Below are 27395 nucleotides of genomic sequence, written 5' to 3' on the forward strand. Positions count from 1 at the left end.
GTGTCTCCTGTATTCTGTAGTCTGCTCCATATATAACACGGGGAAATGTAGAGTCTTGCATCTAGGCAGGAACAACCCCAGGTTCCAGTATAAATTGGGGGAACGACCTATTAGAGAGCAGTGTAGGGGAAAGGGACCTGGGAGTCCTGGTGGACAGCAGAATGACCATGAGCCAGCACTGTGCCCCTGTGGCCAAGAAGGCCAATGGCATCCTGGGGTGTATTAGAAGGGGGCTGGTTAGTAGGTCAAGAGAGGTTCTCCTTCCCCTCTGCCCTGGTGAGACCGCATCTGGAATATTGTGTCCAGTTCTGGGCCCCTCAGTTCCAGAAGGACAGGGAACTGCTGGAGAGAGTCCAGCACAGGGCAACAAAGATGATGAAGGGAATTGAGCATCTTCCTTATGAGCAAAGGCTGAGTGAGCTGGGTCTCTTTAGTTTGGAGGAGTCTGAGGGGTGACCTTATTAATGTTTACAAATATATAAAGGGTGAGTGTCACGAGGATGAAGCCAGGCTCTTCTTGGTGACAACCAATGGTAAGACAAGGAGTAATGGGTTCAAATTGGAACACAGGAGGTTCCACTTAAATTTGAGAAGAAACTTCTCAGTGAGGGTAACAGAACACTGGAACAGGCTGCCCAGGGGGGTTGTGGATTCACTTTCTCTGCAGACATTCAAAACCTGCCTGCACACATTCCTGTGTAGCCTCATCTAGGTGTTCCTGCTCTGGCAGGGGGATTGGACTAGATGATCTTTTGAGGTCCCTTCCAATCCCTAGCATTCTGTGATTCTGTGATTCTAGGAGATTCTCCTACACCACCACTTGTCTCCACCCTTTTCCTCTCAATTTCTTTGATACCCTATTAGCTGTCTTTTAGATCTGAATCTTGATCGTGGAGTGGGTCAATACTTGGACATGTCAGAAATTGAGGTTACAGATATGTCTAGTTCTAGATCTTCATTGCCTCCTGTTTTTAAGACATGCCTGGTTTTTATGGCAGTACAAGTGGGAAGCACATACCCGCATTTATACCCAACAACCTTAGGTACTCCAATCTAATAATTGGGTACCTTTCTGGAACTGAATCAACTGAAGATAACTTATAACACACAGAGCAAAGATAGACAAACAAATATCAGCTGTCAGGGCACCAATGAGTGCCTCGTCTTTCACACAGCTGTACAGGGTAAAGTAATGATGCACAGCTGTGCTCAGTCAGACATGCTTAGGAAAATAAGGCAGTGTTCTGCCAGAAAATACAGAGGAGGGTGAAGCATTTGTGCTAGAAGAATAGGGAGTCCTTTTGTCCCCCCTGCTTCCAGTAAGTTGATGACTTCTTTCCATTTTAGTATTTGTTTGGATGTATTGTTGTTTTGGGGTGCTGGCTTGTTGTTGCTTGTGTTTTTGTTGTTTTTTTGTAGTTTGGTTTGAACTTGTTGGTTTGGGGTTTTTTTGGTCTGTCCCTTTTTTTTTTGTTTGATGATGTTTATTGTCTTGTTGTCTCAATAAGGCAATCTTTGTTTTCTATTTAAAATGTGGTTCTTTTGCAGAAAGTAGTGAAGGACAGTGCATGTTTTTGGTTTGTGTTTTTTGGTTTGTTTTTTTTGTTTGTTTGTTTGTTTGGTTTTTTGTGTTTTTTTTCATTGTTCAGAAAGGCAAGCTTATAATGATTATTTGGCTATAAAGGCCTTAAAACCTGTTTGTAGTCTGCTAGGTGAATGAATAACTGAATGTTGTTATGTGTCCCAAATAGCTCTCCTGGTGAAGAAAGGTTGTTTTTTAATAAGGGGACAATTACTTGCTCTAGAGAGCTATGTAAATGAAGGATACTGCTGTAAAACAGATGAAAAGAAGGTGCTTTATAGGTAAAGGTATTAAGGATCTTAACTACTAGATCTCATAAAGCAGAGAAGGATACTAGAGTTTTCTATGAGGTTGAACTTGTACCCCTCTGTTATGTGTACTTGCTGTCCTGAAAGAGAAGACAGTGGAAGTCCGAATTTCCTTTCAAGAACTACCAACTTTAACTTGCTGCAAAAACCTAATCTTGCAAAAAATTGTTATATGAAATAGGACCTTGTTTCTAATCTGCTTAGTTGTCATGTTTAAGGGTTGAAGTCCTTTCTATTGAAACTTAGCTGTATGACAATTATGAGGACTTGTTTGATGTAATTTCTGACACCACACACTATTACTACAGATAACGAGATTGAAGTATTAAATATAGAAGAAGTGTCTGGTGACCATATATGCAACCATATTCCTGAAAACTTAGTAGAAGAAAAGGCAGATTGGAGAAATATCTGGACAGGTGAGTTATTTTCTTTCACTACTTCTATTGTGGTGTTTTCAGTTAGCTGGTGCTCTCTACATTAAATTCTGCAAAAGGCGTGCTGGGGTTTCTAAGTGAAAGGGTGATATGGTTATTGTATGTGGATCATACTGGCTAGGTTATATAAACTTTTTGTTAATGTGTTTAGGTCTCTAAGAACTAGCATTTTTTAATGTTATCTGGATATCTGCATGGAATTAAGATTTTAAATGTGTTTCAGTATCTCTCTAGGCCTTGCTTCTATGTATAACTGGTGAAATATATTTTTTAGCGTTTTCTGTGTGCTGAGGAGATCAACCTCCTTGGTAAAAGGAGATAAAAATGAGGTCCAAACAGCAGGGAAGGTTGCTTGTATGTAGCTGTAGATATTTTCTTTAGTAAATGTGTTTGAAATTATACCTGAGTTCTATATGGTAACATATGAGCTGTGTCTTTTTTCATGATCTCTCCTGGAAATGTGACAGGTGTGGGCTCCATCAACTGTGGAGTACTAAGTAGCCTAAATATATCTGTTGCATAGAAATCCCAGCATACCCAGGTAACATCAGAAAACCTACACGATATCTGACACTAGCACAACCATATCTGCCCTGTGATATAGGCTAGTGCTATAAGTATGTAATGTATGTTGTATTTATACTTTCAGCCTATGTTTTCTTGCTGTGCGAGTAAATGCTAGTAACTGTATGCTTAGTTTCTGTGTGTTTACTTTGCCTGTGTAGAAACATTTTATTTATACCTTTAATTAGTATTACATTTAACAGTAGTTACTTTCCACTATATTTTTATAAAGAAAGAAGTGCTGTTGTTCACTTTCTTACTACACTTCAAGATGTTTATGCTTTGCACTTTTTCCCCTTGAAGCAGAAAAAGAATTAAGCTGCATTTGTAGCTGTTTGGAGGACAAGGTGAGGAACAAGGGAAATGCTGAGGCAGAAAAATCCTTGTGCTGTCAGCCAGTGGTGGTTTAACTCTTCTTTTTGAAAAGTCAATGTTGTGTATATTGTTTGCAAGTGACAGTTTACAGCTATTATGCTTTTACATGGAGGAGGACGGTTGTGATCTTTCAGCTGATTCATACTTATGTGATTTCTAATGAGGAAGAGTTCTCCTTTGCTATAGAACCCTGTCCAGAAACGTAGTTTCACAGGGTCATGATGGAAAATACTTCGTATGTAATGTTTTGTGTGGTCTGTAAACAAACTGTTTAGCATGTTCATTAGAGTACAGTGTCTAAAATTTTCTTTATTTAGTTCTTACAGGAGCTTAACAAATCTTTATTCTTGATCAGCTTACTGTTTTCTGGGGTAGGCAGCTAGTCACATTAATGTCACAATGGTTCTTCACTATTCGGTGGCTGATATCATCAGAGAGGGTTTAGCAGTGATCTTGCTGGTTGAATAGTTAAGCTCTTTCTTGTATACAGAAATAACAGTAAGTATGGGGATCAGACACAAAAGATTTGGCTGAAAATTCAATTGAAAGCAAACATGACTATTCTGTCAATAGCATAGTCTGAGTAGCTTTCAGAATGCAACTTTTTGGATTGCAGCTTTTAAGATATTTTTAACAACTCCGATATTTTTACTGTTCAGTCTGTAACAGATACTGTGTCATTTGGATTGCATTCCCTTTTTTCAGGTAAACACATGTTTGTTTTTTTTTTTTTTTTTCTAAAGGTCTTAATGCGACTACATAATGTGTGTTGTTTAGGTTAGTTGTTCGGTTGTTTGTTTTTTCCCCCTATCTGCTAGGCCTATACAGAGTATAAGAAACTCTTGGAAAGCCACAACAGAGGCTTACAAGCTAAAAGGATGGCACTGTGGTGGTGGTGGTGTTGTTAGTTTGCCACTTTTCAGCTACCGAAACTTGTACAAACTATATTAGCACTTAGCACCCTATCATTAAACTTGAGCTCTTATCTCTGTCATAACTGCTTGTTGAGTATGACTGGAGATGAATGGAATATTTGAGATTCCGAAGCAGTATCTTCAATGCTTAAGTGTTAGACATATCGTAGATGCCCTCTAGAGTCCAAGTAACCTTTTATTTTGTGGTGTAAGTGCTAGAAATGCAGAAATAGTTCATTATTTTTTTCCAAAGAAATTTGATCCAACTTTTAAAAATATTTATTTACATATGGAGTTGTTCCTTCAAGACTCCAGCTCCCGATGGATTATTTCAGTAAATACTGATTTGTGTAACGTTTTGTGATACTCATGACTCCACTCTTTGCAGCCTAATTAACAAACTTCAGACTTCAGATTTTTTTTTTTCTTAGTGCTGAACTCTTCTGGAAACATGCCTTGATAGTAATACTGAACCTTTCAAGAAATGCGGCTTTAGCAATTTCATCTGCAGCTTTTGCTGCCTTTGTTGCTGCTTTAATTTGGTTTGCATCAAAATATTTTATTCCCTTTTAAAATATTGCATTAGAGCTTTTCTTGAGAGTTCTTTTTATCTGCTTAAAGTGGTTCTTGAAGCAGGGGAGAAATGCATCACTTTCAAGGCAGTTACATCAACACATCAAAAACAGCAGGGGAGGAAAGCACTCTAAGTGTTTTTCCTCTATAAAGCCTGTATGACTATCAAGATGCATTTGAAGTCCGTGATTTAATTTCTGGAATGAAGTATGAGTTATCCTATGGAAAACTGTACTTTCTCAATATTGACAAAGATTCCCAGCTATGTTTAATACAAGCGCCTGACTATTCTTGCACAGTGGTAACTGCAACACTGTTTATCTGGGGAGTGGAGGGAAATCCCATTTTATATCAAAAAAATATAACCTTAGACATAGCAGGTCCCTTGGTATTACTAAGGCTGAGCCTCTTTACTGAGGTGGTACTGCAACCTTTCACTGGTGCTGTTGAGTGTAGTGTTTTCCAGAGCCTCTGTGGCAGTATCTTTATCTTGTTTTTCTTGTTTTGTTCTTCCCACATTGTTGGTCTTGTGCTCTGCATCTGTAAAACCTGACAGTATTGTGCCAGGTTCCTGAGGCAAGTAACTGTTACTGATGAGACTAATCTTTCTCCTCTCTAGTATATTTTTTTGTAGCTTTGAGTTTATATTAATTAAGACACAATAAAGCTAGAAAGTCCATTAAATAATCTATAATTTTGTTATATTTATTAAGTCCCTGTATGCATAGATCAATGTGCAACATTTGCACCTGATTAGTGTACTCCAATCAGAGCTAACACTCTCATTTAGCACGGGGAGCCAGTAGGGAGCTTGCACAGGTCCTCAAGAAAAGTATGTAATAAGACAGGGGGAAAGCAGGGTGGAAAATAATCCTTTTTCATTATTAGAATCTAATGTTTAGTGCACTATCATGTGAGGCAGTGGTTGTGAATTCAGATACAGTTGAGATAAGCTAAGAACTGACAGTTGCCATGTTCTCCCTACTGCAACTTCCTCCTCAAGTAGTTATATGACCATTTAAAAGAAAAAGTCATCATCTCTGTCAGTGTCTAGATGGCTTTAGATGAACTAAAATCTTGTTCAATTACTTAATTGCTTAGCAAAAAAAAAAAAAAAAAAAAAAAAAAAAAAAAAAAAAACCAAAAACCCTCCATTCTAATTAACACACATGACACAACCTTGGTGAAATTTATAAGCACTCTCTGCAGTGACCTGTATAAGGGAAAGTTTTGGGTTGTGGGTTTGTTTGTTGTTGTTTTGTTTTTTTTTTTTTGTTGTGGGGGGAACTGGGGGGGAAACAGAGAGGAGACCTACATAGCTGTTTTTTGTCTGAGGTCACAATTTTCTACATACACTTAAGTCAGAGATGCCCAAATTTGTCACAGAATCTACTTCTCACTTTTAAATTCAAATAAAGATGTGAATTTGAATGTGCTGGCCTTAATGCATCCTGTCAAAGTACATACAGAATTTCAACATGTCAAGTCCTTCTCTGCCACTGCTTAGGAATGTTTAATGTTCTAAATATTTAATGGATAAGAAAAATGTTCTATTCCAGGAAAGAGTGGGAGGAAATTGCAAATTAAATCTCTTACTGATACAGTAAGCCAGACAAGCACAAAGCTAAGATTCTTTTGACTAGAAGCTGGGGGGGGAGGGTGGAGTGGGGCATGCAGGAAGGAAAAATTCCTGTGTCTGTTCTGTATGCAAGTTAAAATTTCCGTGAGGTCTCAAGTGACTTTGTATGGAATTGATATTCACTGCAACAGCATGGTGGTGTAGCAGATTCCATAAGCCATGTTCCCACTGGATGTGGGTTTTGCTTTTGCACAGACATGGAAGAAACATGGTCTTGGTCATGGTGTCTTTCTTCTCCTCACAGCAGCTGCTCCTGAGTCAGGTTGTGGATCTCTCATAAACGTGCTACAGGCTGTCTGTAGAGTTAAGCTACCTCACAGGATGAGAGGATTCTTCAGCTGTCTGGGTGAACCATATATCATGGTCTAATCACACTTATTACTTGAGTGCAGTGTAAATGTATTTTTTTTTGTTATCTTCAAGTCCTTTTTAACAAATGAATGCTGGTAAATGTTACTACACTCCTTAAAAAACAAACAAGAAGATTTTCAAGATGTTTTTACTTCAGTATTCTGCTAACAGTATTGCAAGTCTGTCACTAACAAATTCAAGGAAAAGTTCTATATGTAGAACAAGGCTTTTTTCATGAAAGTCTATAATGAGGTATCCCACATCATCTTTATTGGAGGAGTTTCAATACTTTTTAAAGCTACGCTGCTGACCAAAATCTATTATTACCTATTTAGGTTTGGAAATATTTGCGATACTTAGCAAATGTTAGGTTATCTGATAGAAAGATTGTCTCTACACACAAAAGAGCACAGAGGTCCAGTGCAAGGCAGAGTAACCCAAATGGAGAAAGGGAGCCCCTGCCTGACTCCTCTAAGGACTGTCACTGAAGGGCCATAAGCCCCATGGTTTGGGGAATGGAACACATCAAAATGAGTCAAGGGAATTGTTGTCCTTGTCACCGTTCAGACTGAGGTGTTCCTGTGTGGAGAGATATGGGACTCATAGTATAATACAGTGTTTTGGGATTGCACTTATTGACTTATTGACTTATTAAGAAATATTTGGGGAAAGCACAAAAGGTTGGTGAAAGGGAGGGCTTAATGTGGTTTTGAGAGGGACAAGCATGGGAAAAGAGGGATAAGGGAATGAGAAGTCTGTTTATTGTAAGCTGGATGGTAGATGGTCATACTAAGTCATCACGAGGTGTCCTGTATTTTATAATTTATTTCACTTATTTTCCTGAGTGAAGGGGGTCTCTGTGTATATGTTTGTGTCTGCAGGTCTGAGTGCCATCAACTTGAGTGGGACCATGGGTCATAGAGGCTTGTGTGTCTGTGGTGCCAGCAGCTGGAGTGAGTGTGGGTCTTCATGTCAGTGTTTGATTGCTGTCTCAAGCTGGAGTAGCTAGTGAGTATGTTACATATCTTTGGAGCCATATAACAAAGCAGTTGCAAGTCTGGGTTGGATATGTATGTATCCTACAATGGTAGGAATTGTCTACCAAAGTGGCCAGGAGTTCCAGGAGAGAGATTGGAGAGAGATTATAAGGCCCGGGGATTGATAGGCCTGTGCGTGAGTGTCTCTGCATGAGTCACCTGGAGATGAGAGGCTCTATAGACTGGCTACTGGGTAGTAGTGTCCAAGGCCTGTTACTGGAGGAATCCACTGTGTGTGTGTGTGTAAGGGGCAGGTTTGGCATCAGCAGCTGGAGGAGTGCTGGTGGCCTCGGCTGTTCATATGTCCAGGTGTCAGCAGATGGGACAGATAGACTTGATATCTAAGCCCAGCTCTGGAGGGATCCACTCTGTTTACATATATTCGCTAATGGACTTGTATCTCTATCAGCCAGAGAAAGGAACAGATGAGACCATTGATGTATGAGAGTTGAGAGTTTATCTGTGTGGTCAGCCATGTGTATATGTTGTACATGTATGTGTGTGTGTGCCCTTCCTATGGGTTGGACTGAGGATTGGGGATATGCAGCAGCCTTACTTCTATTGCGCTGTCAGATATGGCATTAAAACATTAAAAGCCAAATGGCTATTGTACTTACTGAAGGTCTAGCTCCTTGCTCTATGCAAAGAGTGATGTACAGTTACAGGTGAAATTGGATCTCTGTTTCTCTGGAAGAAAACTTAATGTGAATCCTGAAAGGCTCAAACCTGGAAGACGTATTTAAATGAAATGTGGTTCAAAATATGCTCTCTAGGTTTTGTAACTTGAGTAGGTGTATTTTTTTGTAAACTTGTGTTATTTTCCAATTCTGCTCCTATTTTTTGACAAATATGACATCTTGTGACATTTCTGAACTCATCAGTTTTCATCTGGTTTAGACAACAACTTTTTTTTTTTTCTCTGAAGTGATTCCTTGGTCCAATATATGGGCTTTTAGAAGCAATAAGGGTTTAGTAAGACAGTAGCAATGGAACTTCAAAAAAGCTCTGGCATGCCCAAATAAGGAAAGATAGTCAACTACTAACCAAGTACACAGCTGCTCTAGACTTTCATTGAGGATGTCTTCCGTAAAACATACTGAATTTATTTATTGGACTTTTCTTCTACTTGATTGCTTGTTCTTTTAACATAGGCATGCTTATATTAATTTTTACTAGTCTGCAGCACTTGGTAAGGCACAAAACTTAATATCATGCTTATTAATGCATGAAAAAATAACCTTAATTTGACCAAATATGCTGATCGGGTGGACCAAAAAAAAACCAAGAACTAATACAGGCAGTTGAAAAAGGATATCAGACCACTTCTATGATTTGTAGAGTGTCACATACCTAAATATTTAGTATGTAAAGCATAGAGGTCTGTGTTCCAAAAAATATGAAAAGTAGTGTCAATATGTAGAACCTTATATTGGACATCTTGTCATAAACCCCTTTGGAAACAACTCTACAGTAGTAGTAACAGTCGAATGACAGACTACTGCTGTATTCCTTAGCATGTGTTTTCTTACATAAGATAAGATAAGACAAGTCAGGACTATTTTTTTTTTTCACAATTTGTACCAAAATAATAAAACATATACCTGTATTTGGATGCTGCTGAAAAGTATTAAATATACAGTATTTTCCTGTACGTCCTGTTCTATTTGGTGGTTTCCCTCCCCTTATGGTTTGGTGGGTTTTTTTTGAACTCCAAACTATTACTAAATATTCTGCTGAAACTATAGAGCAAAATATGTCTGCTGAAGGAAGACATCATTCATTAACGTATGATTGTTAGACAGAGTTAGAGGATGGAGGCATATGGCTAAAAGGACAAAATTAATTCTTATTATGACTATTTTGGCATCAAGAAATTTTATTGTGTTTACCTCTCAGTAAGTGGGGAGAGGAATGCTACTTCAAAAGACTATTTATAACACCTAGATTAATACCATTCACTGCTTCAATTGGAAGATCTTAGATAAAGGTGTAAATATGTTCTAAATAGAGCATTAAAAAAGGCACAGAGACCAATAAACAGTTTCTTCCTAGTTTTACTTCCAGTTAGCTGATTTCCAAGAGTTCTTGGCTGTATTACTCCACAAGGGGAGTGACACAGCTCAAAATCACTTCAAAAAGGAGAGAGACTTACTATTAGTCTATAGGCTGGTTTATTGTATGTTACTTACACACTCATTTTTTCTGAAAGTCTCAGCACTATGGGAGTAGTTGATATTTGAAGACATGCTAAGGTCTCGCATTTTTAATGTTTAGGTAAATTTCTCAGCTTCTTTTTAAAAGTCTTTTTGCAAGGGTATCCATAAGCAGTTTGGTACCTTAAAAATTTATTATTTAGGAAAGTGATTTTCTCTTATTCTATTTCTATCATCTATCCTAAGATGACCGTAGTGTTGTTCTTTGGAATTAATAATATGAATTTCCTATGGTTGTAATGGAGCATCTTTTTGCTGGGTAGGATGAAATATGGCTTTTCCAAACACTTACAGCTCTTTCCCCACCCCCCTGCCACATGCTGCAGATGAGAAATCAGAACAAATCTAAAATTGAGTTTGTCTTCATGCAGCAAAATAGGTCTGAAATTTTGGCCTCTGTCATTCACTGCTTAATTTTTTGATGAATAACCTTAAACTTGTCAAATTTCTCATTATTAGATTATGTAATGGGCTTCAGTCATCCAAGTGGTGCCAAATTTTTGTTGAATCTGAGTTTTGCGATATTTACGCTTTGATTATTATTTTGGCTGTGCCTTAGGATGCTGTGCTTCTGTGCCTCCATTGGTAAATTAAACATGTCTAAGACTACCTCATTAATACAGCTATACTGTGTCAGCTAGCCTTAATGCCAGAATGTTAAAGTATTAGCTTTAAAAAATAAAACTGTCATGTTCAAATTGGCTTTTGGGAGTAGTTGCCAAATACTGAATTATGCTCAGGAATAGTTTGGGAGAGTGCTGGTTAGTCCATGCCAAAAACAATGCCAGGAAGAGCTGCTGTAATAGTTTAAAGGACAAATACTTGGCAACCCCAGTGATGTGAAACAATTCCTAGCACTTTTTAATTAAGTAGTATAGTGCTACCCAAGGTAATTGGCTAACATGTTGTTTTCTTAATAACACTAAATATCAACTTATCAGCTAACTTAAAAACTGGCAGTTAGGGTCACATACACAAACTTTGCTTTAAAAGGGGAAAAAAATGATGATTTTGCTGTAGGCTGCAAAAAGCATGATTAACTGACACAACCTTGAACAGTTCAGCAAGTATCTCCTTTTGCAAGTTAACTAATGGTTTTATAAAATGACACACTTCTTTTGTTTTAATTTATTTTGTTTTCTATTAATATTCTGTTTCACTGCCTTAGCTGCTGGATGAGACTGTTTCAGAGTGCTAGACTAAGAGTTGGAGAAAAGTAGCTCTATACATGGGATTAACTAATGGAAATGATATTGCAGATATAGACTTCCTATTAATCGATTTCCCCTCTTTTGTGCAGGCTGTAGATCTTTCGAGCAGCTTCAGTAGGAGCAGGAACTGAAATCAGAACATCTGGCTTTGAGCTACCTAAATCTCACAACATGCATCCTCTCTAAACCAGTGATCAAACATGTTTCCTACTTTTGTACAAATTTTTCTGAGTGTTTGACACACCTTTGAGTTCCGAAATGTCTATGAAGCATTTATGAACAAGAATGTTCTAAAAGTAGTGTGGGCTGATAAATGTGTGGCTTTCTGTTTGCTCTTCAGTTGATCACTAGGTACAAGGAGCAAAATAATTTGGGGGATGCAATGAAAGCCTCAGCCACCAATATGGTTTTCTAACAAAAGATTTCTGAAGTGATAAAAAACTACTTGGGAAGAGGGCTACTTGAGAAAATCAGGAAATAAAGGATAGATTTAGGTATGGTTTTATGAATGATTTAAATATGTTGTTACAAGAGACAGTCAGTCACACCTCTGGTGTCAGCACCAGCATTCCCTTGTGTTGGCTGAACCCCCTTTGCACAAGCAGGGAGATTTGGAAAATTGAGACCAATGGTGAGCTTGAGGGGAAAGGTGTGGCCTCTGTTTCTAAAAGCAATCCTAATTGGTTTGCGAAACCGGAATGTTTTGACATTGCTTTGAAAAACATAGAATCTGCCAGAACCAGGCTGGTGCAGGGCTCTTTTATAAATCAAAGAAAAACAAACAAAAAACTCTCTGACACTTAAAGTGATATTGCATGTACAGATCAATCCATGCATCTGCAATAGTTCTGTATTACAGACTTAGACATGCACTTGACATGCATCAGCACTTCCCTGGTTACTGTCAGAATCTTTTTAAACTTACCTTGCATGCCTTGACCCCAGGATTCTTGTCTTCTGCATTCCAAATGCATAGGCAATGCATAGAAATCACCTAATCACAGCTGATCTCCTCCACAGAGACTGTCAGAAAGAGGACAGAAGGGAGGGCATTCCTGGACAACAAGCAAATCTGTATAACACCCAGGATTTGCAAGTTACTACTATATGAATGCTACACTGGACACTGGCTGGACAAAGTATTCAAGGAAATATTCACAGTATGAGTACAGAACAATAACTTCAAAACTTAGCCCTCAAAGGAATTTTAGTGTTGCATTAATATCCTATGGAGAGACATAGGAACAGCCCAGAGAAATTACTTCAGGATTTCTGCATTTAAAATACCTTTTGTGCAACTACAGGGGATAAACACTCAGTTATTTTGTAGGTGGTGGGTTTTTATTCAGCAGAATTTGACTGTCATTAGGATGCTTCGAATTCAAGAAGCAGGAAAGAAATAAAGGAAATGTTTTGTGTGTTTGTGTGTTCTGTTGTGGTTTGTTTGTTTGTTTTTTAGCATCATTGTATTCAAATTTTAAAATGTGAGCAGTGCTAAAAGAGAAGTTTGTTACCTATCAGCGATCTGTATCACAGTTTATTACTATATATCCTGTTTAAGATACGCTGGCAGCTTCCAGGTCAGACTTCTCAGCAAGGTATTTAATACTTAATATGAGGCCTTCATTTTATCAGAGTATAACATGATGATTTAAGGAGTAGTGGCATCCAGCATCACTGATCTTAGGATCACTTTAATAATTCTCTTTATGTCATGGTAGGAAATTTGTTAACTTTATTAATAATATCTTGCAGGTCCTTCCTGATGATCTGTCTTTTTGTGCAAATTCATTAGAAATGCCTGCTTTCCCCTCCACCCCCTTTTCTGGTTATATTTGGTATAAAGTATAAAATAACTTTTTAATGGTGGAGGTTGGTTAAAAGAGAATTGTCTTTAAGACTCTATTCATTAGCGTCTTATTAGCATATTGGTTTTTCAAGTATCTTTGTTTCTTATTCCAGCAGCCAGTAGATAGGGATAAATAATAAGCCTAATAAGATAAATGATGCTCGAATGAAATAATCCTGTGTCAGAGGAATGAAGGATGACATCTTCAATTAGAATGTGAGCTCTTTCTGTATGAGAGTGTCACTTAGTGGAAATATGATATTTGGAAAGTCAAACTGTTTTTTGAATTGTAATGGCTAGCTTTAGGGTGACTTATTCTGTAGTACAGGGAAGGTGTGACTTTTTTTTTTTTTCCTTAGAGAGGTATTATCTAACAAATCTAAATGAAATAGGTCAGATAAATTCTATAGATTATTTTATCAATTGGAAATAACTAAGAAGCCTTTCACGCATCATTTTTGAGTAATGAAGCATAGTTAATGTTACTTGAATAACACAAAATTTTACATGTACTTACATGTTTCACGAAAAGTTGGGTTTATGGTGAAGAACAGAACACTGAATAGTCTTCTGTACACATCCAACCTGTTAAAATACATCAGCTCTCCTTGGGCCTCTTGTTCTGGATATGTCCCCCACGGCACGAGAGGTGGGTGGGGAAGAGATGGGTTGTTGGGGATACTTTCATATAGGATAGTGTTTGACTGAAGTCAATCACTGAATGGTTTAGGTTAGGCTTTTAAATTTCATCTAGTTCTAGCTCCCCGCCATAACGCGGTCACCTTCCACTAGACCAGGTTGCTCAAAGCCCCATCTGTCCTAGCCTTGAACACTTGCATGGATGGGGCAACCACAACTTCTCTGGGCAACCTATTTTAGTGCATCACCACCCTCATCGTAAATTAACTTCTTATATCTAATCTGAATCCACCCTGTTTCAGGTAAAACCGTTACCCCTTGTCCCATCACCACAAGCTCTTGCAGAAAGTCCCTCTCCAGCTTTACTGTAGGTCCCTTTTAGGTACTGGAAGGCTGCTGTATGGTCTCGCCAGATTCTTCTCTTCTCCAGGCTGAACCCCAACTTTCTTGGCCTGTATTCATAGGAGAGGTATTCCTCTGATCCTCTTCAAGGCCTCCTCTGGATTTGCTCCAACAGGTCCACATCCTTATGTTGGAGAACCCAGAGCTGCATGCACTATTCCAGGTGGGTTCTCATGAGAGTGGAGTAGAAGGGCAGAATTGCCTCCTTTGACTGCTTTTGATTCAGCCCAGGATACAGTTGGCTTTCTGGGCTGTAAGTGCACATTGTTGGTTCATGTTGAGCTTCTCATCAGCCAGTACCTCCAAGTCCTTCTCCTCAGTGCTGCTGTCAGTTCCCTTCCTCCTCAGCCTGTATTTGTGCTTGGGTTTGTCCTGATACATGTGCAGGACCTTGCACTTGGCCTTGCAGAACTTAATGAGGTTTGCATTGGTCCACTTCTCAATATTGTCAAGGTCCTTCTGGACAGCATCCCTTTCCTCCAGGGTGTTGACTGCATCACACAGACTGGTGGTGTTGGTGAACTTGCTGAGGGTGCACTCAGTCCCAGTGTCCATGTCACTAACAAAGATGTTAAACAGTGTCAGTCCCAATATTGACCCCTAAGGAACACCACTCGTCACTGGTCTGTCTCCACTTGGACATCGAGCTGTTGACTGCAATTCTTGGAGTGTGGCCATCCAACCAATTCCTTATGCACAGAGTGGTTCATTTATTGAATCTTTGTCTTTCCAATGTAGAGACAAGAATATTGTGTGGGACAGTGTAAAATGCTGTGCACAAGTCCAGGTAGATGATGTCAGTTGCACTTGCATTATCTACCAACGCCGTAACCCTGTTGAAGAAGCCCACCACATTTGTTAGGAATAATTTGCCCTTAATGAAGCTAAGTTGTCTGTCACCAATTGCCTCCTTATTTTCTATGTGCCTTTGCATAGTTTCCAGGAGTATCTGCTCCATGATCTTGCCAGGCACAGAGATAAGACTGACTGGCTTGTAGTTCCCTGAGTCTTCCTTTTTTCCCTTTTAAAAAAAGGATGTTTTCTGCTTTTCCAATCAGTGGGAATTTTGCCTGACTGCTATAACTTCTCCAATAAGATAGATAGTGGCTTAAGCAACTTCATTCACCAGTTCCCCTTGGACCTGCAGATGCTTCTCATCAAGTCCTATGAACTTGTGCACCTTCAGGTTCCTTAAATGGTCTTGAACCAGATCTTTGTCTATAGTGCATGATTCTTTGTTCTTCAAGTCTCTGTCTTTGCCTTCTCTCACTTGGGTGGTGTGGCTAGAGCCCTTCTCGGTGAAGATTCAGTCAAAAAGTCATTGAGTACTTCAGCCTTCTCCACATTTTGGGCAACCAAGTTTCCCATTTCCTTCTGGAGAGGGCCCATTTTCCCTGGTACTCCTTTTTTCAGCAACTTATGTACAGAGACTCAATCCCAATTTAAAACTGTTATGTGGTTAGATTAATGTATCTACTATACCTGAAGCACTTTCTGGTTTTATTAACAGAAGAGATTCTGTGTTCTTTCTCAGGGGGCAAATAGCAACTTTGTATTGCCAGTAACAACAGCTGCTGCAAGAGGAAAGAAGTGTCTCATCTTTGAAGCCCCTAATAGTAAAATTTTTCTTGCATGCCAGTCTTGTCACCTTGCTCCTCTCTGCAGTAAGAAATGATCTTGGAGGAAATTTTCCTCACTGTGGAGGCCCAAACAACAAGTATGTCTAAGGGGTAAAGAAACGAAGCAAAAAGGAAGTGTGACAGAAGAACATCTCTTAACTTAAAACATCATGGCCTTTCTCTCATGTTACAATATTACATTGTAATTGCAAGTGTTACAAGTCATCCTACAAAGATGAGAAGCAATGCCACCAAAACTGACAATAAAGAAACTTACTCTATGGTTGAAGGAGTGTGTATGTTCTTAGAGAACGGAAGTTATTCACAGTATTCAGAAAATTTACAAAAGTGATTCAAAGTCATGCTGGCTTTCTGTTTGCCTTTTGAAGAGTTCTCTCATGATAGATGCATCTAGTTCATAAATTTGTCTGTGCAGCAGAGAAGCTGTGCGGGTTTCTTTGTGTGTGTTATTTTCTTTGTTTTGTTTTGTTTTTTTAACCTATAACATCTTTTTGTAACATTAGCAGAGCAAATTGCATTTCTCAAAATAATTAGTCCTGCATTTTATACAACCCAATAGGAATAAAATTCCTACTGGTATTACTGAATGTTTGTAACTTGGGATGGAGGAGAGGATGTGGGGGGAGGAAAAAGCTAACTCTCTGCTACCAGAGGCTGGTGAGAATGCAGGAAGCCTGACTTGGAGAAGTCTTTGTTAATTCTTACTACTGTTACCAGCCCATACATTTAATTGCCAACTCAACTGCAGGAGGAGGGGGCTGCAAAGTCAAGAATTGGCTTTTTCCTGCAATATGTCTTTCTAGAACAACTGGTTGTTGTCTTTTCTGTGGATAAAGGCGGCAGTCTTCAGCCCTAGAAGCTATTTACTATTTTTTTTTTTTTTCCTCCTCGATCTCTTTCTGCTTCCAATGTCGTCTTTCTGTGAATAACATTTTGGTAATCCCATACTTAATGTGTTTTTTAATTAAAATAGTTTAGTGGAAGTTTTTAAAGAGCTTCATGGGAAGAAAGTCCTATTTCAGTTGATTTTTAGTCACATATAATAAACAGAACTGAACTTCCTGTGTGATTAGCCCATCTGAAACTTAGTTCTGAGTGAGGCACCAAGAGAATAAAAATTCCTAAGGTTTACTTCCCAGACATATTCAAATTTCTGGATTGCCTTCCTCACACATTCAGATTCTGCAGAATGCTTAACTAAAAACACGGTGCTATGTTGACATTTTAGCCAGCTACTAATGTCTTCAGGCCTACTGAAGACTCAAACCTTTTCCATGATTTTTGTTGAATTATGGTTTGGAAATAAACTAATTTTGTTTTTGATAAGCCTTGCTTGTCTTTCCCATTCCTATCTAATAAGGCTAAAAGCAAAAGTCAATGTCAAAGTATGTGGTGCTACCCCTCTGATAAGGTGATCCAAATAGATTTAGACAAATCGATCACATTAATAGGAAAATAACATAGACTGCCTGGCACTTGAGAGAAGCACTAAGGGCTCTGAGATACAAAGGCAATCTCACACTTGATTTAAAATCCTCAAGGGAGAGGTGCACTCATCTGCCTTCTAGGGTCAACTCTCTAATGTATTGAAACAGTTAACTGGAGAAAGTAATCGCAACTTTGTAAGATTGTGTATAATACCCTGACTTTATAAATGTTGGGAAACTGTATTGATTTTTTTTATGAAGCAGGTTTTTTTACCTCTTAAACTGAATGTAGATGTGAATTTACTGCAACAAAAGAGGAAGAGAAGAAACTGAAGGTAGTAATTATGTAAATTATGTAAAGTACTAAAACACCTCAAAGCTGTCTGCTTTTTCTGGTAAGATGTGGTGTCCTGGACATGCAACAAAGTTGCTTGTGCTATACATTTTCCTCCCCTACTTCTAGTCAGGGTAAGGTTGAATTTGGCTCTAGATTTGATACTTGTTCTTCACATCTTGTTTAAATGTAACCTTTACAGGAAGGTAGTGTTGTGAACTGATTTGGCCTGTGGCTCAGCAGTAGTCTTTTAGGTCTTCCTGTGGTAACTGTTTTTATGGAAACCGAGGCCGGAACAGGGAGAATTTTTTGTTTTTGTTTTTTATATATAATGTCAAAATAACAAAGAGGAAAATCCAAAATCTGCAAATCTGATATAAGAACAGTTATTTTCTAGCTATGATGCATCAAGCAGAACTCTGGGAATGTTTTTTTGCGTTACAAAGGGGTGAAGAAAGAAAAATCGAGTCAAAAGTATAATTAGAATAATAGAAACTGGGAGAGTTCTTGGCAGGTGGTCTCTCTGCATTTAGCCATTCTCATATGTATTGAACTTCATTGTTCCAATTTGAATTATTATTCCTGGAGATTGTTATAACAAAAAGTTTCTTTGGAAAATAATCAAGTGGAAGGCATGCATATGTTAGACCTTTGGTCTTTCCATACATCTGCAGGAAGTTCTTCTACATAGATGAAGAAGAAATCAATGAAGATGGTTAAATTAAATCAATAACTTGGTAATAATCTAGTGAAGATCAGCATGACACTGGTCAGCATTTTCCTAAACATAATTCCTGGCTTTACTGCTTGCAATGGATTATTTGGCTTTATGTGGCTGGTCTGGCCTCTAATAAGGGTATCGTACCCACTTCTGTAGGAGTCCATGGGTTATATACAGCTGCCTCCTTGTCTTCTAGGACCTTGAAGTCTGGAGAAACCTTCTTCAGGTATGTTGGGGGGCTGCCTTCTCAAATCCACTTCAGATTTTTCCCAATCAGATAAGTTGACATGTGTTACAAAGCAGAAGCAGTGTCACAACCACACTTGGTCGTTATGGACACAGACAGTGCCTGAAAAAATATTATAGAACATTTAGTACACTTGGAATGAATTTTGGAAATATGCAGATACTCTTCTTACTGGAAAAGGTGATGCCTTTTATATCTCTTGTCAATCCAATCACTGAGGGAAAAGAACGTGGGTGAAACAGCACTCTCACCTCATTTTCACACTGCAGCTCTAAGATGCTAAAGGTTGAGACTTAGTCCCTGAAAGTACGTTGTCATTGATGCCCAATAGGAAAATAATCTTTGAGTCATTTAAATGAAAACTGACAGTGTGGTACAGCTTTTTGAATATGAATATGAAATTATGGGTGTCTTCAGGGAAGACTTCTGAGAAAATATTTACCACAAATTTTTTTATATTGTCATAAACATATTGCTACAGCACATTTTTGTGGCTTGATTAGTAATGCATGAGCAGTGCCCTCATTACTAGATAACATAATGAAATTAAAATATTTGACAATGTACAGTGTAAATATTATGTAATAACTTATGACACAAGTAATTTCAATTTGAAGTATTTCAGTTGCAATAGAGTTCTATCCCTTCATTTCAGGTAGGTAGTGACAAAAACCTCCCTTCTTCTGTTCATTTGAACAGCTGGAAGACCCTCTTTACTTTTAAAAGTGACAAGTTATTTACGTATAAAAATTTAGATTTTTTTTTTTTTTTCCTTATTTGCATTCATAGTTCAACAAATCTTCCATGTCTTGAGATAAGTTAGATTTATGAAGTATTTAGACATTGTGGTGACAAAAGTTCCTTGAGTATGCAAACTGGAAATAAAGGTTCTGAACTAGATAAGAACAAAGTCACTACTTCATGTTGTTTAGTCTAAGAAGCACTACTTAATCTGTAGTTTTGGAGAATGAAGAGAAGAAAACAATGCATATTGAATAGTGAAGGGAACACAGATCTTCATATTTTGTGGGACGAATACCTTTTGAGATTACTAATTTAACTTTCCAGTTGCTACGTTCAATTAGCTTTCAAAGTTGTCATGTGCAGTTCACTGAGGTGAGGGGAAAATGGAGCCCTGTTGGTCTGAGTAAGAAAGAAAAAATACATGGTAGTATGGAAGATATAAGATTAAAGAAAAAAGTTACTGCCCAATGGTCACTAATTTTACCTGATGCATATGTTTATCATGAGAGAGGTAATTTATTGTGTTGACTAGTAGATTTGCCTTTTCAGCTGTTAATTTCACCCCATATTCTCTATAGTAAATTTTGTTAATTTGCCAAAAGGTGAAGTGCCAGAATGAAAACTGGATATTTGCACTCTTGTTGAGAGCCACTGAAGAATATGATGTAATGAGGCCATGAATACTCTCAACAAGATAAACAACAAAAACCAAACAGCAGATGTTATTGGCGTGTAAAGTCTTAACCTGACAATCCTAACAAATACCAAAAAATCAAATTAATAATGCATGACAGCTTAATATTACTAAACAACAGAAAAAAAAAAATAGATACTTTGAGCCTATTCAGAGCTGTAGTCTAGAGTTAAACATTTAGATGTGACCACTTACGCAACTTTTAATTCTCTTATTTTAATTCTATAGTTTTGTTAGCGATCTGGGTGATGGAACACAGAATAAAATGTTACTGAACTGAGACTATACCCTTGAGAATTGAAAATCATGAAATTGCAGTGGGTTTTGGGTTTTGGTTTTTGTGTTTTTTTGGGGGTGTGGGTGGGGGTGTGGGTGAGTGGGGGGTGTGTGTTTTTGGTTTTGTTTTTTGTTTGTTTTTTAAAGCAGAACACAACATTTTTAGGAAATATATTAAAGCAGAGTTTAAAAAATGCATGAGTATAGGATATCAAACAAATGTTTGGGTGGCAGCCATTCCAAGAAGCTCAGTAGTGAATATCTAGCTGAGCTGTAACCCAGGGACATCCTACTGTCCTGGAAAAAACTATATTCTACTATTATATTCTGGTATAAGCAAATATAGAGTCTGTAAGGCCTTTTGAAGTAATCCTTCTCTACTGAGTACTAGCAAGATCTTGGCTTCTGTCCAGTTCTGACCTTTGCACTGCACAATTGGAGAAAGCTCAGAGGGGATAAGAAGAATGATCATAGGTCTACTAAGATGGTTTACAAGAAAAATATTATTTACTTCATGTTGTCTGGTTTAAATATGTAAAACACTATTGCAAAGAGGGCTGTAATAATCCTTTGCTATGACCATGATTAGATAAAAGACAATGAAGTCATAAAATGGTAAGGAATATTAAGGTTGGATATTTTAAAAGTTTTCAAGATGCTTAAGTAGGGAAGCACTGCAAAAAATTGCTTAGATGTAGCTTCTAATAGTGGAGGACAAATCAATAAGTAGATCTTGGAAATGATGCAAATAGAATGATGCCTTAAGATAAGGGAATAGAGTTAAATGATAGCACAACATGTCTTTAAACCCTGTAATTCCATGGTAAATGAGAAATAAGTATGTCAAATTTTAGCTTTAAATAATAGAGCTTTCACTTATCTTCTTCCTATACTTGTGTCAAGGCTATTAAGTCCTGCACCCTTCCTTTTCTCTCACTTCCTAGTTGCTCATAACCTCTGGCTGCTATTTGAGTACCAAGCTCCTATATTGCTTGTCTGTAACAAGGTAGCAGTCATAATACTTCAGTCTTGCTCATGCTTTTCACCTTGGAATGCAGGCACAAGAGAGGCTACCACTTGCTATCACAGTGGAGAATTTTCTTTGGAAATTCCCCACTGGTGAAGGCAGGGTTGTTAGTTTTTTTGGTTGTTTCTTTTTGTTGTTGTTGTTGGGTTCCCCCCCCAATATTTTTTCTCTTTGACCATGAAATTGGGACGAACGTTCATATATGATATGATAGCAATTCATTTGGTCAACCCATCTCTATCCTTCACACACTGTTAAACAGTTCTCTTGACAAGGTTTAAAGGTTTTTGTGGGCTATAACTCCAGGCACTCATCTTTATCTGGAAATTGGTCTCTGCCAGTAACACAGAGTGTCTATCCTGCTGATTTGAGGAATTTAGCTGCAATTTGTAGAAGATAAATGAGTTTTTAAAGCAGAAGACGGTGTGTGTCAGTAGGCATATAGTATTATCAGTCCAGGTGATCTAACTGATCTCTTGCTCTTCAAGCATTCTGACTGTGTTGAGCCAGGTTCAGTTACTCTTCACTATACATGGGTATTGCTGTATTTGTTCGTTTGATTTAGTACTGCTTTGAACTGTACCCCAGTACTGTGTACCAGAAACACAAATCTTTCTAGAATCTGTAGTCCATTAAAGGTTAAAAATGTATTTGCAATATAAGAGGTGAAGGAAACAAATATTACATTTCCAAAGAATCTGATTTGATAGCTCATATCGACCAATTACAACCTCTGCTGTCTTAAATTAATGGAAGCTCTGATTCTGCCACTGACAGGTATTGAGTGGTGCCTTATTGTGCAGGTATTTCTGCTTTCTCAGAATTCCTTTGATTCTGAAGATAATCTTGGTTTCTGTGAATTTTATAGCCTGTATCTTTCTCTACTTTTATAAACCTTTAACTTGCAGGTCCAATGTCCTTATTTGTAGCAGGAACTGTATATTCCAAGCAATGTGTGAGGACCTGTCATCATTCAGAAACAGTTCTAATTAACTTATTCTCTGGCTTCAGGATCATATTAAGTAAACAAAAACTAATTATAAGCATGTTGTAATTGAACTAATCTCACTCCTTTTACCCTTTTTGAAGGAAGAACACTTGTGGGTTTTTTGCAGGCAACAAAGATATTCTAGTAAAGATCAATATCCTGAATATTTTTTCAATAAAATATGATAAAACAGCTCTGTAAATGCTCAGGTTGTCTTTTTCACAGAATTATGTATTTCATAGATGTGGGGTGTTTTTGCTTCTAAGTTCAGCTTCTGTTGTTCCAAGATAACTGTGTAATGTGTTTACATTTTTTAAAAAGTGTATGTATAAATGTCAAGACATAATTTTGAGTTTTAATAGATATTTATGCTTTATAATAACTGGTGACTTCTTACTGACATTTTCTGGACAGAAATTACGTATGCAACATACCTGTACACACCAGGCTTCAAAGACAGATGTACTGACCTGGCTTTAGAAACAGAGTATTTTCTGCCTTTCTGTGGAAACTTTCTAGATGGCCAAAAAATTAAAATACAGTTTTGTACTGCAAGAGATCTACAGACTATGAACATAGGGTGAATACATAGACTGAAAAATGCAAACTTTTTGATGTTACTAAAATGGAACCATATTTCTACCTCAAACAATTTTAAAAACATTTTTAGATTTGCTATTCATTCATGGTATGCAAATTGAGAGACTAAGACAGTTGAGTTAAAAATAACTTTCCATTTATAAAGGTGGCATGGGTAGGTTGTTTCCTGAATGGTTTTACTAGTGACTGGTATTGTGGACAACGAACTGTGACAGAAAAAAGTACGTCTGGGTCATCTTGTCATTGTTAGACCTAGTACTTACCACATTTCTTTCACTGTAGTGACATTTGAAGGCCAGTTTTGGATCCTGTTTTGTTCTTTCATCTCTTGCTCCCCTGCATCTTATTCTCCATGGCAATGGTCTCCAGGCTATGAGCTCAGCTTTGTTTTATTCTTCAGGAAGGACAGCAGCAGGAGACAAAGTGTCATCATCCTGCCTCTTGCCAGTGTGCAGGTTTAAAAAGAAAAAAAAAAAAAAAAATATATATATATATGTGTGTGTATATATATATATATGTAGACATCTGCACCTCTGAAAGATACTCTGGAGAACCAGTGAGCATCTTCCTGTTGACATAGTGCTTTGGGAACTTCTGTCCTTGCACACTAGTCCAGAGCACTGGGAAATGGTAGTTTTCAGCGAATTATTCTGTTTTCTTACGAAGGAGAAAATAAATCTCCCTGACATTATGAAACTTCTTTCTATTGACAAGCTTCTGTAGCTTTGCTCCAAAACGTCTAATATCTGGAGATTCTCAAGGGAAAGTATTAAATTATAATTTGGCACTAATGTCAGATTATTTTTTTTTAACTGGTGTAGGGCTTCAGAATTGTTCTTCTGCTTTTATTGTTTGGCAGTTCAACCACACTGAAGGTCTCAAGTGTGGGGGAATCACTGTCAAAACAAAGTTTTTCTTTGTAACCCTAGAAGCATTGGGAAAACCTGTACTAGAGGTAGTGACTTCAGCTTCATTTACGAAGTAAATGTAAGATGGTGATCCTGGTGTTCCTGGTGTTTTGGAACTAATTTCTCAGTCAAGGAAGAAGAGATTAAGCATCACACAATTTATTTACTTGGAACAGAAAAGCAAGGACATAATCCTGCATCTCTGGAAGTGTTTCTCTTATAAATTATTCCTTCTTACCTCTTCATCCCTGATTCCACTTCTGAAATTATTCAAGTGCTTGAATGCAATACTGTCTCACAACTGGTGCTTCATAAGGAGGACTACGAAATATAATCATTGGTTCACTTCAACTTTTTTATTTGTTTTCACTTACTGTTATTTTGTTATTACATCTGTGATATGTATATCCTACCTGCCTTCTTGTTGCTCTGTATATAACACTCCAGATATGTCCCTGTAAACTAATCGGTACCTGTTGCTTCTCATTTTGTTGCTTGTGCTTCTAGTTAACAAGACATTTTAAATGTGGGAAAGGTTCTCTGTGTGGTGGGTGTGGTATTGTGCATGGATTATTTTTTTTTCTCTCCCTCCACTCCTCTTCCCCACAGTCTCCACTTTGATTTGTACTGTAAACATGCGGGGGGGCAGGGAGGGGAGGAGGGAGGGTTGACAAAAAAACAAACCAAAACCAACCCACCAGTAACATGTGGTCAGGAACTGCTGTGTCCCTAAGAGGCTTGTAATTAATAAACAAAAGTTTAGGAGTAAGGAAGAGCAATAATCGTTATGAACTGGAGGACTGAAGCACAAGTATAGATACATAATAGATATATAGATACATATATAGATATATAGATACATATATAGATACATATCAATAGCTAGCTGGGTAGGCATTTAAACCAAGATCTTCAGAGAATCAGGCATCTATTCCCTTTCCTTGTTACAAGTCATTAAACTGCACCCAAAAATTAAATAGAAATTGCAATGTTATTCCAAACTAATGCATACAAATTTGTCATTATCCATGGGTGATTTAGTGGATGATTGCAACCCCCTTATTGCAGGGATTAACAAAGTCTGTGTTCTGAAAAGCCTGCCTTTAATGTTTGTCTAGTTCAAAAATAATTTTAGAAAAGGAAAACATAAAAATTGTATACATATAATGTTATATTTTATCTTATCAGCTTATATTAAACCAATGTTGCTTTGCGAATGTTAAAAATGCAAACTAACAATTGCAGGTGAGAAATTATCACTTGTTAGCACTACCCTCTGGCTAGACATGAAATTCCAAGTATACATATGTAGGAGCCCTAGCTCTGTGTCAGATGCTTTATTAAGCACCTGATAGAAAGCTCTGATCTCTGTATATAAGACCAATGGTGACACTAACTCTTATTAGACAAAAGTTCCTCCCTTTCTCTACACTTACCAATGTATTTGTTGTGTATTAATGACTTGCAAGACACTGAAAAATGTGAAACTATGGGTCATTGTTAGCCTTTTCATTATCTATTACCAATATATTTCAGATCAAGAGACTGTATCATCCTTTTTCAACAAATGACTTTTCAACTGAAATTCCTTTGGAGATCAAGTCCTAAGTACCACAGAATTAAATGTAAAGTCAACAATGAAATTGTCTTCTTGGTAATTCAACTTTCATACAACATGGATGAATTGCTTGAATATTCAGTGTTGTGTCTTGTGTATTTTGTACTATATTTCAAATGCATAGGTCATAAAATAGATGTTATTGAATAAATTTCCTCATTTTTGTTGAAATATAAGTAAGTCTTATTAAATCGAATTTTTCTATGAGACCACCTCTTGTTCTGTTGTTCTGAAGCAGGTATGAGCACCTACCAATTACTAGCGATTTTGAAACCAATGCTATTTCTAGGGCTAAGTAGCATTTTGCATCAACAAGCATCCTTTTCCATTAGGAGTCCTAGTTTATTTTTCTAAAAGTATTGTGAACTGAGATATAATTTCAAACATGCATTGTTTTTACTAGCCTTTTGGAGCTTTCAGAAATTACCTTCCAGCAAAAAACTTTCAATTAGATTTGGAAAACTTGCCTAGCCTGAAAAAGGAATTTTAAGAATAGAAACACTTAAGTGCTAGTAATAAAGGTTTTGAGGCATGCTGCTGCTATCTTGAAATAAACTCAATGCATAAACACTATTACACTTGGAAGTTACTGAAGCAAATAAACTTACTCTTTTCTAGTTCAACTCTCTACTTGAAATTTTCTGTGACAAAATTAATTGTCCGTGTTGTTTACTAAAAGAAAGTAACTTATTGATATTCTATGCCTAAAACAGAAGCTACAGATGTGTTACCCCAAATTCATTTACACACCACCTATTTTTCTCTGGTAATGAACTAATAATAATAACCTAAGATGATTTCATCATTTTTAATGTCCCAATTGATACAGCATATATGTTCCAGTGTAACATGCATTCTTCCTAATGTGTTCCAAGGAACCACCAAAAGGAGGAGAGTTTTGTTGGTTCAATCCAGGAGCAGATTGTCAACCCTACGAAGCCTTTTTCATAACTAAAGCCCTCTCTTAATTAAGTAGGTGAAGAGACTGTACAGGTGGAAGGAAAAACTGTTTCAGGATGGAAGATTTAATATGGTAGGTAGAGGAATTCAAGGGAAAGCCCAGCTCTACAACTAACATCACAGCCATTGCCATCCCCAAGAGATCTGAGAAGGGAAATCCTTTGCACTTTTGCTATGTGAATATCTTGAAGGTCTCTAAGAGCAGGTTTCTAATTGTTTTTTTGCCTTATATGTAGTCTCCAAAATAATTATCATCTATACTGTCAAGTAAACCCAAAGCCCACACTCTTATTCTGATCATGGACATTGGATAGAGAAGGAAAAGGGACAGGAGTGAGGATGTTTAATGACATATTAATTGCAAGGATGTTATGCATAGACTCTTACTTGTCTTTCATAAGAATTTATAGTTGTTTTCTGTTTCTTTTTAACTGCTTTTATTTGCATTTTTTTTTGATTGTAGGTTAATCCGAATGGTTTTTAAAGCTACTTAAAAAATATCTTCTGATTTAAAGCTGTGATGAATTTAAAAATTACAGTCCTCAAATATTTTGTGAAGTACAACATGTCACTAGTACACAGTTCACCCCCACCACATACTGTACCTATTTGAGTGGTAGGAGCCTGATGGAGGGCTGTCTCAAAAGGATCTGAGGGGAAAGCTTAATATTAATTTCTAATAATGCTGAAGGCTTTCTGTCATGCAGTAAAATACTGCACTGTGTACCTGAACTTCAGAGTTGCAAGGACAGTACTACAAATAAGATAACTGCTGAATAATAATTGAATTTGGTTTATTATTTTATTAATTTACTAGTAACCTGTTTAAATATATTTACTCTTTTTTTTTTTTTTAAGTGCATAAATATAGGATTTGAAGTGTGGGCTATATTTTAGAACACAATCAGTACAATCCACTTCTAGTTTTTTCATTTTCAAAAGTGGACCATTTCCCTTCTTCCTGACAATCATCTTCCTTTTGTCCTAGTGAAATCTAACACAATCATACACAGAATGCATAAAAACACAAGAATTTTATCTCTGAACTTAGGATTCATTCGCTGATGACAGACTTCAATAGTGCTCAACAAAGGACAAAAGAGGTTGTAGTTGCAGT

General features: G+C 37.3%; 1 long non-coding RNA gene across 2 annotated transcripts in view; it reads left to right on the plus strand.

The window, feature by feature from the left end:
- Positions 1-575: 575 nt before the first annotated feature.
- Positions 576-27395, plus strand: part of LOC135578560 (uncharacterized) — a 60954-nt gene continuing 34134 nt past the window's right edge. Inside the window, exons 1-3 of one of the 2 annotated variants that reach the window (XR_010470337.1) lie at positions 577-1319; positions 2199-2309; positions 25237-27304. This is a non-coding gene — a long non-coding RNA (uncharacterized LOC135578560). Of the gene's footprint in view, positions 1320-2198; positions 2310-25236; positions 27305-27395 lie in introns of those variants that run through there. The other variant, XR_010470338.1, reaches the window with a different exon arrangement.

Source organism: Columba livia, chromosome 2 (assembly GCF_036013475.1).
Source record: "Columba livia isolate bColLiv1 breed racing homer chromosome 2, bColLiv1.pat.W.v2, whole genome shotgun sequence".
NCBI lineage: Eukaryota > Metazoa > Chordata > Aves > Columbiformes > Columbidae > Columba > Columba livia.